The sequence below is a fragment of the Sapajus apella genome, unplaced genomic scaffold, assembly GCF_009761245.1.
Source record: "Sapajus apella isolate SASKATOON/1434 unplaced genomic scaffold, GSC_monkey_1.0 scaffold63, whole genome shotgun sequence".
Classification (NCBI taxonomy): Eukaryota; Metazoa; Chordata; class Mammalia; order Primates; family Cebidae; genus Sapajus; species Sapajus apella.
In genome coordinates this window covers 11,579,925-11,596,127 of record NW_022437003.1, presented here as the reverse complement: position 1 = coordinate 11,596,127, position 16,203 = coordinate 11,579,925, and the positions used below count along the sequence as shown (strand labels likewise).

Sequence of the window (16,203 nt, the reverse complement as noted above, 5' to 3'; positions counted from 1 at the left end):
CCCCCTGATTCAGTTACCTCCACCTGGTCCCACCCTTGACACATGGGGATTGTGGAGATTACAATTTAAGGTGAGATTTGGGTGGCGACACAGTACCAAACCTTAGCAGAAGAAGACACATCAACTAGGGATAGAAAGACCAAGTAGAGAAGGCAGCATATTCAAGGCATTGAGATGGTCTGCATCCTTCCTCTGAACCCACTTTGTCCTTTACTCTTTCAACTAGGGAGTTTCTTTCGTTGTGGTAAGACCCTTGGAAGTTCTAGCCAGATTGCAGGGACTGTACCTAAAGGAGAGGCAGTCAGGAATGCATAGCAAATTGGCAGAGTTGTACAGAGCTCAGCACATCAGGCAGATAGACCATATCTATACCTCAGGGTCATCCTTAAGGGAGCATAACCATTGATGCATACCCAAAGAATTTTGGGAACTATTCCCGTTAGAACTGAGAGCTCAACTCTGTGCTTCCGGCCACCCATTCATCCTGAAGCCAGGGAAGAATGAAGGGGAAATCTGAGAACCAGAAAGTGATTGTGGTAGAGAGCGAGCTACCCTGGAGTCAGGAGTTTGGGTTCTAGTTTTGATTCCGTCACTTCCTAAATAGTCATTTGCCCTAGTGGCATGAGACTAGGTCATCTGATTACTGTGTGCAAAATGTGTGCTTTATGATCACAAAAAGTAACTAAAAGAATGTAGAAGTGTGCTGTAGAGTTGGTATTTCGGAAGCTACAGGGCTGCAGCATTCTCTGGTTATTAATGTACTGGAAATCTTAAGCTCTTTGAAAAGCATGTGGCCAAGTCTGTGGTCCTCATAGAGTAGGCAAGATAGAAAACATAATTTTAGCCTGACAGTTCCAGTAACATAAGAGGGGAAAAAAAGACACAGTGTGCAACATTCCAAGAATAATCAGCGGGAGACACAAACACCAAGTAAAATGATGTCAACTTCCGCAGAACCTCCCAGCATTAAGGCGGAGTTTCTACATAAAAATGCCAAAATTACTGTGTTTCCAAAAATGTTGACTTGTTGAGGCTATTGGGCAGACTCATACTAAGTCTCAGTCAGCAAGTCAGCTGCATTTTCATTTCTTTCTCTTTTTTTTTTTTTTTTTTTTTTTTTTGAGACAGAGTCTAGCTATGTTGTTGCCCAGGCTGGAGTGCAGTGGTGCAATCTCAGTTCACTGCATCCTCCATCTTTCGGGTTCAAGTGATTCTCCTGTCTCAGCCTCCCAAGTATCTGGGATTACAGGTGCCTGCCACCACACCCAGCGAATTTTTGTATTTTTAGTAGAGACGGAGTTTCACCATGTTTGTCAGGCTGACCTCATCATCCACCTGCCTCAGCCTCCCAAAGTGCTGGGATTCCAGGTGTGAGCCACTGCGCCCAGTCATCTGGATTTTTTAGTAAATAACTCTTTCAGTCCACTGCCATTTGAGATGTGTGGACTGCCACAGGGACATGAACGTTGGTCAACAGGGTTCACGTGGCTCCTCCTCCTTATGTATACAGACTTCAGACTTCAGGATGGCACAGAGGACCAAGGGGTGGTGAATGATGCCATCCACTGGGGTGACTGGCAAAAACAGTAGAGTTTCTATTTATATTCATTTCATGTCATCCTTTTTAACATGGTTGTTTGTTCCTGGATTGTAATGTGCATGGTGTATCATTGCAGGAGTACGTGTATATTACACATAAAGAAATGGTACATATGGGGACATGTGCTTAGATTCGTGTTAATGAAGTTCTCCTAGAGTCCCCTGGTCTGAGGGTCCCTTCTCAGTGCTACGTGAGCAGCACTTTGCACCTCCAGTGGACACACACAGACCTCAGGGCAGTCCCTCGCCGTACCTACCCCACCATGAGAAACCATTCTGCATTCTCTCTCGATCTCCTCTTGGGGTTCCACATCCTGAACCCTAGGAGGCGGCCTGACTATGGGATCTTAGCCATCAGATCCACTGCTAGTTCTGTTCATTTACCAAGCTTTTTATTCCCACAAGAGTGATGTTCCCTCACAGCTCCATTTTGTTTATTTGAAACAGAATTGAACATACTACCCCCAAAAAGTCAGTATTAAAAAAATTAGACACAGAGCCATGCTTCTCAAAGTTTATAGTTAGGGTGCTGTGCCAGGGCGACCTCGTGATCAGCCAGGGCCAGCACGTTCTGGCCCTTCTCCACGTTCCAGCTTGTGGCACTGACTGACTGGTGAGGTGAAACCCCTAGGGTTGGAGCTTAGGGTCACTAGGAATGGGGTGTTCTGGAACTAAAGAGAAACCTGATGCCTAACAAGCCATGCTTTTGATTCCAAAACATCCTATAAAAAGTGGGTCATTCAGTAAGTTGCTAGGGCTACTCATTTTTAAAGGAAGGACTAAGAGTGCAAAACATGACCTGTCTGTGGTCAGTCAACACTCAGTGTACTTGGGACCTCACCTAGGGAACAGCCAGCTCTTCAGACCCAACAAATAGGATCGGCTGGCCCAGTCCTCTCCTACTGAGGTCCTCTGTCCTCACCAGTACCCTGTCTGTTGTTTGGATCAGATGAGAGAAAAATCCTGCAAAAAAATGGAAAATGCCTCACCATATACACAGGAGTTTATCCTCTAAAGTGAGCTCAGGAGTAAATGAGGATTTGGGCCGTCTACCTCCCTGACATACTCCTTCCCCTAAAATATCCCTTCACCCTTCAAATATCACCTTCCTACTCAGGAATGAACTATGAGCATTTTTTTTTTTTTTGCATTCAGAGTTGACCAGAATTTTTTCATCACCTGAGCTGGACCAGGCCGACCCCCAACTTCTAGTTGGATGCATCTCTATGTAGAAGCTCTTGAAAGCCTGGCCACTTGGTTTGGGAAAGAGTATTTCTCCTTGTGACGTCCTTTTCCTAAGCTAGACATAGCCAATAACGCAGACCACTCACCTATGATTCTTCCCAATGATGAAAGGGAGATACTGACTTAATTTCAGCTACTTGGTGTATTCATTTGCTGGGGCTGCCGTCACAGAGTGCCATAAATCAAGTGGCGTACATAACAGAAATGCATTGTCTCGGAGTTCTAGAGGCTGGAAGTCTCAGATCCAGGTGTCAGCAGAGTTGGTTCCTTCTGAGGGCTGCAAGGGAGCATCTATTCCGGGCGTCTCTCCCAGCCTCTGGTATTTGCCGGGAGTCTTTGGCCTTCCTTGGCGGTGGTTGCATCACCTCAGTCTCTGCCTTCATCTCTGCATGATTCCTTCCCTATATGTGTATCTCTGTGTTCAGATTTCCCCTTTCTATAAGGACACCAGTTATGCTGGATTAGGGCCCACTGCCCCACCCTAGTGACCTCATTTCAACATGATTATCCCTATAAAGACCCTGTCTCAATAAGGGGAGAGTCTGAGGTGCTGGAATTAGGATTTCAACCTAGAAGCTTTAGGAAGACAGAATTCAATCCATCACACTTGGAGAAGAGTCAAGTGGGTTTACCTAGAGAAGGGACCATGACTCCAGATGCATGTGGGGACTGAAAGATACTGCACCGAAGTGAAGCTGACAGTGAGGAGATGAATAGGGAGTGTTGGGAACAGGGCCAAGATGAAAAGTCCACCCTTGTGTCAAGAGGCCATCACCGTTCAGCTTCAACCCCCTGTTGTTTTGCGAAAAAGGAAGGACTAGTTTGTTAGCTCTTCTGAAGAAAATAATCTGGATTTTTAAAATGAGATTTTCCATTTTTGAGACCTTATAGGACTGGCATAGTGGCTCACGCCTATAATCCCAGAAATTTGGGAAGCCAGAGTTGGAGGATTACTTGAGCCCAGGTGTCTCAGCCCAGCCTGGGCAACACGGACCCCAGGTTGACAAAACAAATTCTTAAAAATTGAGGTTAGGTGCGGCGGCTCCCACCTATAATCCCAGCACTTTGGGAGGCCAAGGCAGACAGATCACAAGGTCAAGAGATCCTGGCCAACATGGTGAAACCCTGTCTCTACTAAAAATACAAAAATTAGGTGGATATGGTGGCGCATGCCTGTAGTCTTAGCTACTTGGGAAACTGAGGCTGGAGACTCACTTGAAACTGGAAGGCAGAGGTTTCAGTGAGCCAAGATCATGCCACTGCACCCCAGCCTGTCAACAGAGTGAGACTCTGTCTCAAAATAAATAAATAAACGAAAAATAATTGGCACAGTGGCGTGTACCTGTAGTCCCAGCTACTTGGGAGGCTAAGGTAGGAGGATCCCTTGAGCCCCGGAGGTCAAGGCTGCAGTGAGCTATAATTGTGCCACTGCACTCCAGCCTGAACAGTAGAATGAGACCCTTTAAAAAAATGAGATAGGCAAAAATGTATATTTGTGGACTGAATTCAGCCCAATGACTCCATCTGAGTCCTGGGCCACCTGTTTTAAATCTTGGACCTGGATGGTGTTTATCCTATTTATAGGATATTCATGAAGCCTGTGTGCACGTCCTGCACATGCCAATGAGACAGGAATAGTAGGTGTGTTGTAAACGTAAATGTGAGCATGTGCACGTGTATATCAGTAGCAATTTAAAACTAGCATCTGTAGAATCCAAATTAGCTTGAGTGTACAGTCACACATTGCTTAACAATGGGATTACATTTTGAGAAATGTCAGGCAATTTTGTCATTGTGTGGCCATCACGAAGTGTACTTACACAAACCTAGATGATAGAGCCTATCGCTCCTTGACTACAAACCTGTACGGTATGTTACTGTTACTGAATACTGCAGCAGTGGTAACACAGTGGTATTTGTGCATAGAAAAGGTAGAATAAAAATACAGCATTATAAGCTTATAGAACCACAGTCTCATATGCAGTCCATCATTAACCAAGAGGTGGTTATGAGGTGCATGACTTATTTGTGTGGATGAATTGTTAATCAGTATGCCGTATTCTTAAAAATGAACACTTGTTCCAGATCTCTCGGTTTTAGGAATTTAATTAGGTTGCTGCAGAATGTCTACAAGTGACTCCTGAAGAGCACATTAACTTGCATAAAGCTGGTGAAGTAGCTTCACTGCTTTCTTTTCCTTAACATCCACAGCATGGGAATCGGAAGAGTTTAAGGTTAAAGCACCTAGTAGGCCAGGCGCGGTGGCTCACGCCTATAATCCCAACACTTTGGGAGGCTGAGGCGGGCGGATCACCTGAGGTCAGGGAGTTGGTGACCAGCCTGACCAACATGGCGAAACTCTGTCTCTACTAAAAGTATAAAAAATTAGCCAGGCGTAGTGGGGGGTGCCTGTAATCCCAGCTACTTGGGAGGCTGAGGCAGGAGAATTGCTTGAACCCGGGAGGCAGAGGCTGCGGTGAGCCATGATTGCACCATTGCACTCCAGCCTGGGCAACAAGAGCAAAACTCCATCACAAAAAATTGCTTAAATCTACACTTAAGGCATAGAAACTGGCACTAAGCCCCATGTGGTAGATCAGATGTAGTTTTCTCCTTTGAAAGTGACCAAAATTCTTCCTCTATTCTCTCCTCCTCGCTGTTTTGTCATTACCATGACTTAAAAAGCTGGCAAGCGCGGACAGTGAGATAGTGAGGTAATAGTCTGATCATCTCCATGAAACCTAGTATGTTACTCTATTTAGAATTTCATAATATGCTAGATAGAAAAAGTATCCTAAATCTGTATTTTATACTCCGAAATAGTCTACACCATTGTCACCACAAGCAGAATATGAAATAATATGTACCAAGGATTATGTGCTGCTTTAAATCATGATACAATGTTCAAGACAGAAAACTGAAATCCATTGTTTTATGCTTGTAGCACAGGCAATAAAATACAGTAATCTCGACTTGTAAATGCAGCTTGCATAGTGTTTATGGTTGGGGAAAATTTGTGCGGTGAGTCTGACACACCGACACCCAGCTCCAAAGTGGTAAACAGCATCTCCCTGGGAGTCTAAGGACTAATGCTGAGTGTGAGCTGGCATCTCCCCAGGCTAGGTAATTTCTGTTGCTGCAGAAACACTTTCTAAAAATAGGAATAACAATCAAAGGCTCTATGAATTCAATTCAACTTGGACTTACTTAGTGTCCCTGGATACATGTCACTGTGAATTACCACTCCAAAGATAAAAGGAAGCAAAATAGACTAGAGTGAAGTTTTGGGGGCCACCCTTGTAGGCTTGGTCCTTGTGGTTGTGTGACATTATCATCATCATCCTCATCTCGGCTGTGGAGGAGCAGGAAGTGGGACACAGCTTAGAGAGCACAGGAGAGACATGGAAAGAGAGCCCTGATGGTTGCTGATCTTCACATCCACAAAGCCTGGGTGGGAGTGGCTCAGGCCAGGGAGACTTCCCTTAAAACTGGGAGGATTCCGAGACCTCTCATAAAACTGAAGGAAGACACCAGCCACCAAACTGAAAGTGTGTGATGGGAACAAGTCAGGCCAGGATGAGCATGACTTGAATGTGTTTATTGAGTCCTACAACATTTGTGCCACACATGCATGGACTCTTCAAGTAGCTAAGCTGCTTTCAGCTCATCTGACACCTTTTATGAACTCACTACACGCAATAGAAAATCCTTCTGAGAGCCCTTCAGGAATGCTGACATCTCCTGAAAGGCGCTCAGATGAGACCAGGCTGTAGTACCACCTGTCTGATGGAAAGTTAAAAAAAAAAAAAAAAAAAAAACACATGTTCACTGGGGCTTTTTTTTTTTTTTTTTTAATCAATGGAAGATGAGAACGCTGTCTGGATAAGAAGATTTGAGCAAGGTGCATTGGAAGGAGGTAGAATAAAAGTTCAAAACCACAGATGTAAAGGTTCTGGCATTCAGCCATCACAGGGCTCTACGGCCATTGAACATGTCCCAGAGCCCTTGCAGGGACATGCACAGCCTCTTGCCCTCTCACCCCAGCCTCTAGCTGTTAAGAACTGCAGCAAAGACTGAACTCTTGATGTCCTGTTGCCAGAACAGTTTCTGAGCCTTGACTGTGGTGTGTATGTGCGTGCTTGTGTGTCAGGAAGAGAGGAGGCACGGTCTGCAAGCCCAGTACTGCCTACTGAGGAGCAGAGCCATGTCGGGGAGCACCTCTCGTTCTCTGCGTCTGTGACTCGAGGCTGCCCCAGCAGCTTGTACATTTTTGAGTGATACAGTAAGTGTGGTGGACAAAGAGCTGCCTTTTACCCAGTGGGAACAGAATTGATCTGTTTAAACTTGCAAAGGTTTTTTTTTTTAAAAAAAAAAAAAAAAAAAAAGGGCCGTTCTTGGAGGCTGTGAGTCTTACTTTGTTTTATATTTCATAGCTTTTTTAAATGACTGATTATTCCAGCAGCATTTCAAATTTTGAGTGCAGGGCATGGGGAGAGCACAGCTATACTCAACTACAGACTAAGCAGGGAATGGATGAATCTTCTGGGCTGCGTGGTCACATTTTAAGAGGCTCTTAGGGTAGATGAAGAGGAAGCTTCAAAGACTGAGCTGTTTATTACTCACAGCCCCTTTTTGTTCTCAGGTGATTTTCCCCAATGATTGCTTTTGTTTGTGGTTAATCTAAGCAGGTGGTAGAAAGCAAGGCTGTGTTCCTTAGGGTATTGATTGATTGAGATGCAATCTCACTGTTGCCTAGGCTGGAGTGCATTGGCGCGATCTTGGCTCACTACAACCTCCACCCTGGTTTCAAGTGATTTTCATGCCTCAGCCTCCTGAGTAGCTGGGACTACAGGCAAGCACCACACCCAGCTAAGTTTTGTATTTTTAGAAGAGATGAGGTTTTGATATGTTGGTCAGGCTGTTCTCAAACTCCTGGCCTCAAGTGATCCACCCACCTCAGCCTCCCAAACTGCTGGGATTACAGGTGTGAGCCACCATACCTGGCCAGGATATTTGGCTAAGTGAAAGAAGAATTAGCCCATCTACATTTAAAGACCTCTCATGGTGAAGATCCCTGATACACGCCATATATAACTTTAAAGCCTGTTGCTGTAGATAAAGTGTTTCCCCATCAGCAACTCATCTAGGTGGCTGCTATGGGGAATCCCATTCTGTAGATGAGGAAACTGAACCAATGATCTTAGAGATGATCGGGGCAAAGAGAAGCACATCTTCTAAATCCAGGGTTTTCCTATTTCTGGCAAACTCTCTGGAAAAAAAAAAGTTTAGTTTGGTTTAGCTTTTATGTTGAACAGAACTTCCCTCCCAGGGACCTATGGTTTGGTAGGTATCCTGGTGGAATGCAGAGTTGTAGACCAGTGGGTCAAGCTTGTACGTGCAAATGTCCTCCAGTTGGAGAGAAGGCATAGAATGAATAAGAAGAAGGAGATGTTCTTTTGTCTTGGGCTTAACTGGGCTTTTTATTGCATTTCAGTAATACCTGTGCCTCTTGCAATGTGGGGAACAGAGGTCCAATACAGTGGTTCTCCTGGTATGGTCCTTGGGCCAATGGCATCAGCATCCCCTAGGAATTTGTTGGAAATGCATATTCTCAGGCCCCACCCAGACCTAGAATCAGAAATTCTTGCCGGGGGGACGGTGGGTGGTGTGCAGGAATCTGCATTTTAACCAGCATGATTCTGATGCACACTAAAGTTTGAGAAGCAATGGGCTAGTAAGAAGAGCAATCAAAGACTTTGGAGCTGGACCTGAGCTTGAAAGCTCTTCACCATTTACTAGCTGGGCCCCTGTCAAGCCTTAGTCTCCACACCTGTAAGGTGGACCTTCCACACAAGGTCACCCAGAGCACCAAGTGAGTCTCACAATTGTAGTAGATAATGAATGCTAGTTTGTTCCGTCTCCTGTTACATATGAATACTGCATCATTCTAAACTTTTATTAGAATAAGTAATCCTGGCCAGGTGCAGTGGCTCACACCTGTAATCCTAGCATTTTGAGAGGCCAAGGCAGGTGGATCACTTGAGGTCAGGAGTTCAAGACCAGTCTGGCCAATAAGGTGAAACCCCATCTCTACTAAAAATGCCAATAAACTAGCCAGATATGGTGGCACAGGCCTGTAATCTCAGCTACTTGGGAGGCTAAGGCAGGAGAATCGCTTGAGCCTGGGAGGCGGCGGTTGCATTGAGTTGAGATTGCACAACTGCCTTATTCCAGTGTGGTCAACAGAGTGAGATTCTGTCTCAAAAAAAAAAAATTAAAAAGTAAAAAATAAGTATTGCTAGTTGCCCTAACAGGCAAATCTGCAATCCCAGTCACCTAAAGCAGCAAAGGTTTATTTTTCACTGGAGTTAACCCTAATGTGGATCTGGTAACCTTGATCCATTAAGTAGCCATTACACACTTCTAGAACACATGGCTCCAATCTCAATAGCAAGGGAAGAGCTGGTAGAGGAGGCACACACATCACTTCTGTTCACAGGAACCCAATCTCACTTCAAGGGAGTGTGGAAAACACAGAGAAGCACATGCAGTGTTTGATGAGCATGAAAGTCCTTTTCCACAATTCCACTGAGCCTACCGTTGCCATTGGTCTTTAGGTAATGGTTCTTGCAGTCATGTAAAAGAGACTGTCACAGCTATAAGAGACGTGATTGAAGGACTTTTCTATTAGCAGTTAGAATTCAGGGGCAGGCAGTACATCTGAATGGAGCATATCACGTGGATTCCCGGAGGAGTCGGTCTTGGAGCCCAGTATGTGGAGGTCACTAATGTCTCTGGTCTCTATCACTGAATTTGTGCCTCAGGTTAAGTTGAGTAAAGCAACTTACAGAAATCAAAATGATATCAATTAGAGAAAACAGACCCAAAATCAACATTGCTTTTGCTAAAAGGAAAAACTAGCTTAAGTATAACTGAGAAATCCAAAAAAGGAACAGTGGGCTTTGAGCCTGAATGAGTTTATGTGAGTTTAAGGTTAAATTTCCATGGAAACAAGTTACTAAGGGAGGCTATGGGAACCTCAGCTCCAACTAATTGATTCAACTGGAAACTATTGATTAAGCACCAATTGCGAGCATAGTGTTGTAGTGGGTGTTATTTAAAAGGTAGCTAGATAATTATGCTTCTCAGGTTTAGATGAGTGAGTCACAGTATGCTTACTGTTCTCTGGTTTCATCTGGAAAAGATGCAGCAAGTTCCGTGGGGAAGTTGCAGTCCTTTCTGTAGCAAATTCTTTTATGAGTGCGAATGTATTTTAGATTATTTCTCTTGCCATTTTTTTTCCTTTAAAATGTTCCCAAAAGAATGGGAATGAGGCCAGGTACAGTGATTCACACCTGTAATCCCAGCACTTTGGGAAGCCGAGACAGGAGGATCACTTGAGGTCAGGAGTTCGAGACCAGCCTAACCAATATGGTGAAACCTCGTCTCTACTAAAAATACAAAATTGAGCCAGGCATGGTGGCACACACCTGTAATCCCAGCACTTTGGGAGGCCGAGGCAGGTGGAGCACCTGACATCAGGAGTTTGAGACCAGCCTGGCCAACGTAGAAACCCATCTCTCCTAAAAATACAAAATTATCCAAGTGTGGTGGCACACACTTGTAATCCTAGCTACTTGGGAGGCTGAGGCAGGAGAATCACTTGAATCTGGGAGGCACAGGTGGCAGTGAGCCGAGAGTGTGCCATTCCACTCCAGCCTGGGCTAGAGGAGCAACACTCCCTCTCAAAAATAAAAGAAAAAAAATGGGAATGAGTCAGGGCTCTGATAATATAAACAATGGATAATCTAAACATCTGACTCAGAGGTTTCTTTTCCCTTAAACCTGTGCATTAATGTGAACAACTTCAACTTGAGTTGTCAGATCACTTTTTTGCAAGATGTTCTTTTTATATTTCTACAAACTTTTAACCACTTACAAGCTTAAAACAGCCGCAGAGATGTGTCATTTCTCTCATAATTTTACTATGAAAGGATCTCTCAGTCACTTGTGAACTTTCCAGGAGGCAATGAATAAACTCTGATTTAAATCATTTTATAAAGCATCTAAATAATAGCCCAAACCTTGGTTAAAAGGCAATTTTACTGCATGGAATGTTCACATACCTGGTCTAGGACTTTGAGACTGGCTTAGAGATTTTTGTCACTGTGTAGATTTTGGGCCTATGACTTGTTGGAGGTTCTTTGATGAGTTTATTTTAAAAGGAAAAAAAGAACTTAGGTTCAAGGGTACATATGCAGACTTCTTATAGAGGTAAATTGCCTATAGCAGGGGTGTGGTATGCAGATTATTTTGTCACCCAGATAATAAGCATAATACCTGATAGGTAGTTTGGTAGTTTTTTGATCCTCAACCTGTTCCCACCCTCCACCCTCAATAGGCCCCGGTGTCTGTTGTTTTCTTCTTTGTGTCTATGTGTACTCAATTTTTAGCTCCCACTTATAAGTGAGAACATACGGTATTTGGTTTTCTGTTCCTGTGTTAGTTCGCTTAGGATAATGGCCTCCAGCTCCATCCGTGTTACTGCAAAGGACATGATCTCATTCTTTTTTATGGCTGCATAGTATTCCATGGTGTATATGTACCACCACCTTTTTTTAAATCCAGTCTGCCATTGGTGGGTATTTAGGTGGATTCCATGTCTTCACTGTGTGCAGTGAATGGTGCTGCGATGAACATACATGTGCATGTGTCTTTATAGTAGAATGATTTCTATTCCTTTGGGTATATATCCAGTAATGGGATTGCAAGGTTGATAGGTAATTCTGTTTTAAGTTCTTTGAGAAATAGCAACTGCTTTCCACAGTGGCTGAACTAATTTACAGTCCCACCAGCAGAGTATAAGCATTCTCTGTTCTCCACAACCTCGCCAGCATCTATAATGGTTTGACTCTTTAATAATAGCTATTCCGACTGGTGTGAGATGATACGCAGTTTTGATTTGTGTTTCTCTAATGATTGATGATGTTGAGCATTTTTTCTTGTTTGTTGGCCACATGTATGTCTGCTTTTGAAAAGTGTCTGTTCATGTCCTTTTTAATGGGGTTGGTTTTTGCTTATAAATTTAAGTTCCTTAGAGATGCTGGATATTAGACTTCTGTTGGATGTATCATTTGCAAATATTTTCTCCCGTTCTGTAGATTTGTCTGTGTACTCTGTTGACAGTTTCTTTTGCTGTACAGAAGCTCTTTGGTTTAATGAGGCGCCATTTGTCAATTCTTGTTTTCATTGCAATTGCTTTTGGCATCTTTGTGAAATCTTTGCCAGGTCTTGTGTTGACAGTGCCATTTCCTAGGTTATCTTCTGGGTTTTTATAGATTTAGGTTTTACTTTTAAGTCTTTTAATCTATCTTGAGTTGATTTTTGTATATGGTGTGAGGAGGGGGTCCAGTTTCAGTCTCCTGCAGATAGCTAGCCAATTATCCCAACTCTTTGGTGACTTTCTTCACCCACAACTGTGTGATTACGATCCGAGAGTGTAATAGAATTAGAACATTTTAGAACTTAAATGGACATTTACTATCACTGAGTCTAGCCTTAATTTCACAGGAAAACAACTGATAGAGGCTATACTACTAGCCAAGTTCACATAGTAACTTATGACAAACTAGGATTTGAAATAAAGTCCTCTAACTAGACAGTGCTTAAAATGAATCTCTCTCAAAGACAGGGAGAAACACATCACTTTTTACTGGAAGAAACAGGCCAGTTGTTTGTTGGCAAATGATATATCTTAGTTGATTTTCTCAAAAGAAAAATAAGTAAATAAGTAATGTAGAGGTTTTGAGTGAAATCTTTAAAAAACATATTCAGTTATCCGAAGGCCCATGTAAAAGGAATCCTTGAATTCTCCCATAGATATGTTCTCTCATGGGTACCATTAACTTCCTTGATTCCACTTAGCCAAAAGAACACTGAAATTAAATGTGCAAATGAAAGATGTTTCCCTGTATGGATGGCTGATGGTTCATTACAATTGAGCCCAGTCTCATCTGGAAAACTAGGAAGGCACTCTGGAAAATTCTTTTGTTGGTACCTTAAGTTAGAGTTGGCCTATTCTTGTGATTCTGCCTTTCAAAGGATAAGTGAAACTCTAATCATCTATACTTATTAAAAATTATCTGTTCTTTGCTTCAGTGGTGAAGTTGGCATTTCTAGTCTGTAGAGTGATTTCCATTGTATATAGTGCTCCTTCTCCCTTACCCGCCAAATTTGGCTTCAGGCTTGATAGGATATGATTTTTCTGTAGCCCCTATACAGAGCTTGCACATGGACCTGAATATTTAAATAGCAGAACGAGATTACAACTGAGAAATCTGCAGTACAGTTGTTCTTCACATGTCCCATGTATCTTTGTTCACTGGCCAAACACCTCAAATCTCATGCAAAATGCTAATAGGAGTAAGTCATTTTACTTATCTCCATGATGTTTATTTCACTCCTCTTGGGATGCCAAGATTTTTATAATGGCCTCAAAAATTGCATAAATGCCTGACTAAATAGTAATTGTGAGGCAGAATGTAAACAGAAAAGCATCCAAAGATACAACCCTAGAAAATCACTTTCCCTCTAGAAAATCACTTTCCCTCTAATTCTAAAAGCAATTCCTTTGAAATGTAAGTGAATACACTTCTATTTTAGGAAGTGTGATCATGAAAATTTGATTTTCTATGCCCTTCAACTCATTAAAACAATAGTTATTCAAAATGGACAGCCTTACTAGTTCCTTTAAAAAGAAATAGGTAGACAGATAAACAGTGGGTGCAGACAGGTCATCAGTGTGTTGAAACTTCTTCTGCAAACCCAACCCTTCTGTTGACTGTTAGGATTTTCCTTGTTTTGCGCATCTTCATATTGTAACTTATCAAATTCCCTCTTTTGTTTTTGAGGTGGAGTTTTGCTCTTGTTGCCCAGGCTGGAGTGCAGTGGTGCAATCTCAGCTCACTGCAACCTTGGCGTCCTAGGTTCAAGAGATTCTCCTGCCTCAGCCTCCCAAGTAGGTGGGATTACAGGCACCTGCCACCATGCCCGGCTAATTTTTGTATTTTCAGTAGAGATGGGGTTTCATCACTTTGGCAGACTGATCTTGAACTCCTGACCTCAGGTGATCCACCTGCCTCAGCCTCCCAAAGTGCTGGAATTACAGGCATGAGCCACCATGCCCGCCCCAAGTTCCCTCTTAAAAGATGCCAAGACAGGTAATTGCATCTTCCTATGCATTAACCTAACATTGTGGAAGCTAGGCACACACCTGTAGTCCCAGCTGCTCAGGAGGCTGAGCCTAGAGAATCACTTGAGGCCATGACTTCGAGGTTGTAGTGTGTGATGATCACACCTGTGAATAGCCATGGCACTCCAGCCTGGGCAACATAGTGAGACCCTGCCTCTTTAAAAAATAATAATAAATTTTTAAAATTACATTATGAAGGAGCTACCTTCTACAAATTCCATTCAACCAATGAATTTGCCACCTGCCCGTTCTACCCAAAGAAGCCTGGTTAATGTGGCATTTCAGATGAAGCCCTCAGCACACCCTCCTTCAGTTACTCAGCACTGCCTTTGTATTCATGGAACTGTGAGTTGGCAGCTTCTCCCCGAAGCCTGCCCCATCTGTACAGCACATCCTTGAAGCATCTCTGCTGACCAGTCTTGGTCCTCACTCTGTGGTGGTTCTCTGTCAAGTTTCCCTCTCTGTTCACAGTTCTTAATGAACAGAGCCATCTGGGGCCACAGCCTGTGAAATCTGATTCTCATCACACAGTCAGCAAACAGAACCACTGGGATATGCTCAGGCAGTTCCCGGGAGGAAACCGTAAATGCATATAGCCTTGTCTAGGCAAAAATAAAATGAACTCATCCATTTAAAACAAAACAATGAAAAACACCATGTAAATGTCAGCTGTGGGCTACCTAAGAAATTAGTTAAAACGTATCATAAATGTATATCATATATTAAGTGATCTCTATGTACTAATTTATTTATAATATAGCATCAAGGTATTTGTAAAATTATATGGAATGTGCTTTGAACATGAAAACTCATCATTTCTATAAAATCTGTCAGACTGCCTGTTTGGCAAATAAAGTTGATTTATGGGGAGATTCTGGTCTCTTGTGTGTGATCACGTTTATCCTCATATTGAGGTGATCACAAAGCCCTGAAGTGAGGGACCCTGTTAGAGGAGATAAATCATCACTGTAAGGCCAATTAGTAGACAGGACAATAACTCATATTGGGAGAAGCATGCCTTTAGCTGCCATAAGTGGAGGAACTCACAGCTGCAGCCACACCTGTGCAGCTCTGATCTGACTGCAGAGCCACCAAAAGTCTAATCTGCACGTGTGGGCTAAAACACAAGCAAGAGGCAAAAGGCTGGAAGCCACAGCAGAGGGAAATATGGCATAAAAAGCACTCTGCAAACATGAAAATCGTGTGCCAACTAAGCAAAGCCGATGCATCAGCTATAACCCCTTCTAGATATTCAGGATGATGAGGATGATGAAGAGTAAGAGGAGGACGAGAAGTTAGATCTTCCATCCTCCCTTGTCATCCGCAGTTCCTCAGACTGTATCATTTTTAAAGGTTTGATTCACTGATGGTGGTCTATCAGTATTACTCTTTGTAGCCTTTTGGCCATGCTCATGCAGGGGTACCCAACCCCCAGGCTGTGGACTGGTATCAGTCTGTAGCCTGTTAGGAACCAGGCCCCAGAGCAGGAGATTAGTGGTGGGAGCAAGCATTGCTGCCTGAGTTCTGCCTTCTGTCAGATCAGGGTGCGGCATTAGATTCTCATGGGAGCACGACCCGATTATGAACTGCATGCAAGGGATCTAAGTTGCATGTTCCTTATGAGATTCTAACTAATGCCTGATCTGAGGTGGAATCACCCCCACCCCCGAAACCACCTTCCCCCTATACCCCTATCCATGGAAAAACATAGAAAAATTGTCTTCCATGAAACCAGTCCTTGGTGCAAAAAAGGTTGGGGATGGCTGGTCTAGTGTGTTAAAGGCCCCAGAAGATTACATCTTTCTAGTCAGGGTTATGAACTACACTAAAATGCATAGTGGCTAAGCTGGGCACAGTGGCTCATGCCTGTAATCCCAGCACTTTGGGTGGCCAAGGTGGGTGGATCACCTGAGGTCAGGAGTTTGAGACCAGCATGGCCAACATGGTGAAACCCTGTCTCTGTAAAAATGCCAAAAAAAAAAAAAATTAGCTGAGTGTGGTGGCAGGCACCTGTAATCCCAGCTACCCGGGAGGCTGAGGCGGAATTGCTTGAACCTGGGAGACAGAGGTTGCAGTGAGCCAAGATTGCACTGCTGCATTCCAGCCTG

The 16,203-nt window shown here is 43.4% G+C and overlaps 1 protein-coding gene across 15 annotated transcripts in view; it reads left to right on the top strand.

The window, feature by feature from the left end:
• PHACTR1 (phosphatase and actin regulator 1) overlaps positions 1-16,203 on the top strand; it is a 586,592-nt gene that overhangs the window by 524,924 nt on the left and 45,465 nt on the right. The window lies entirely within an intron of this gene.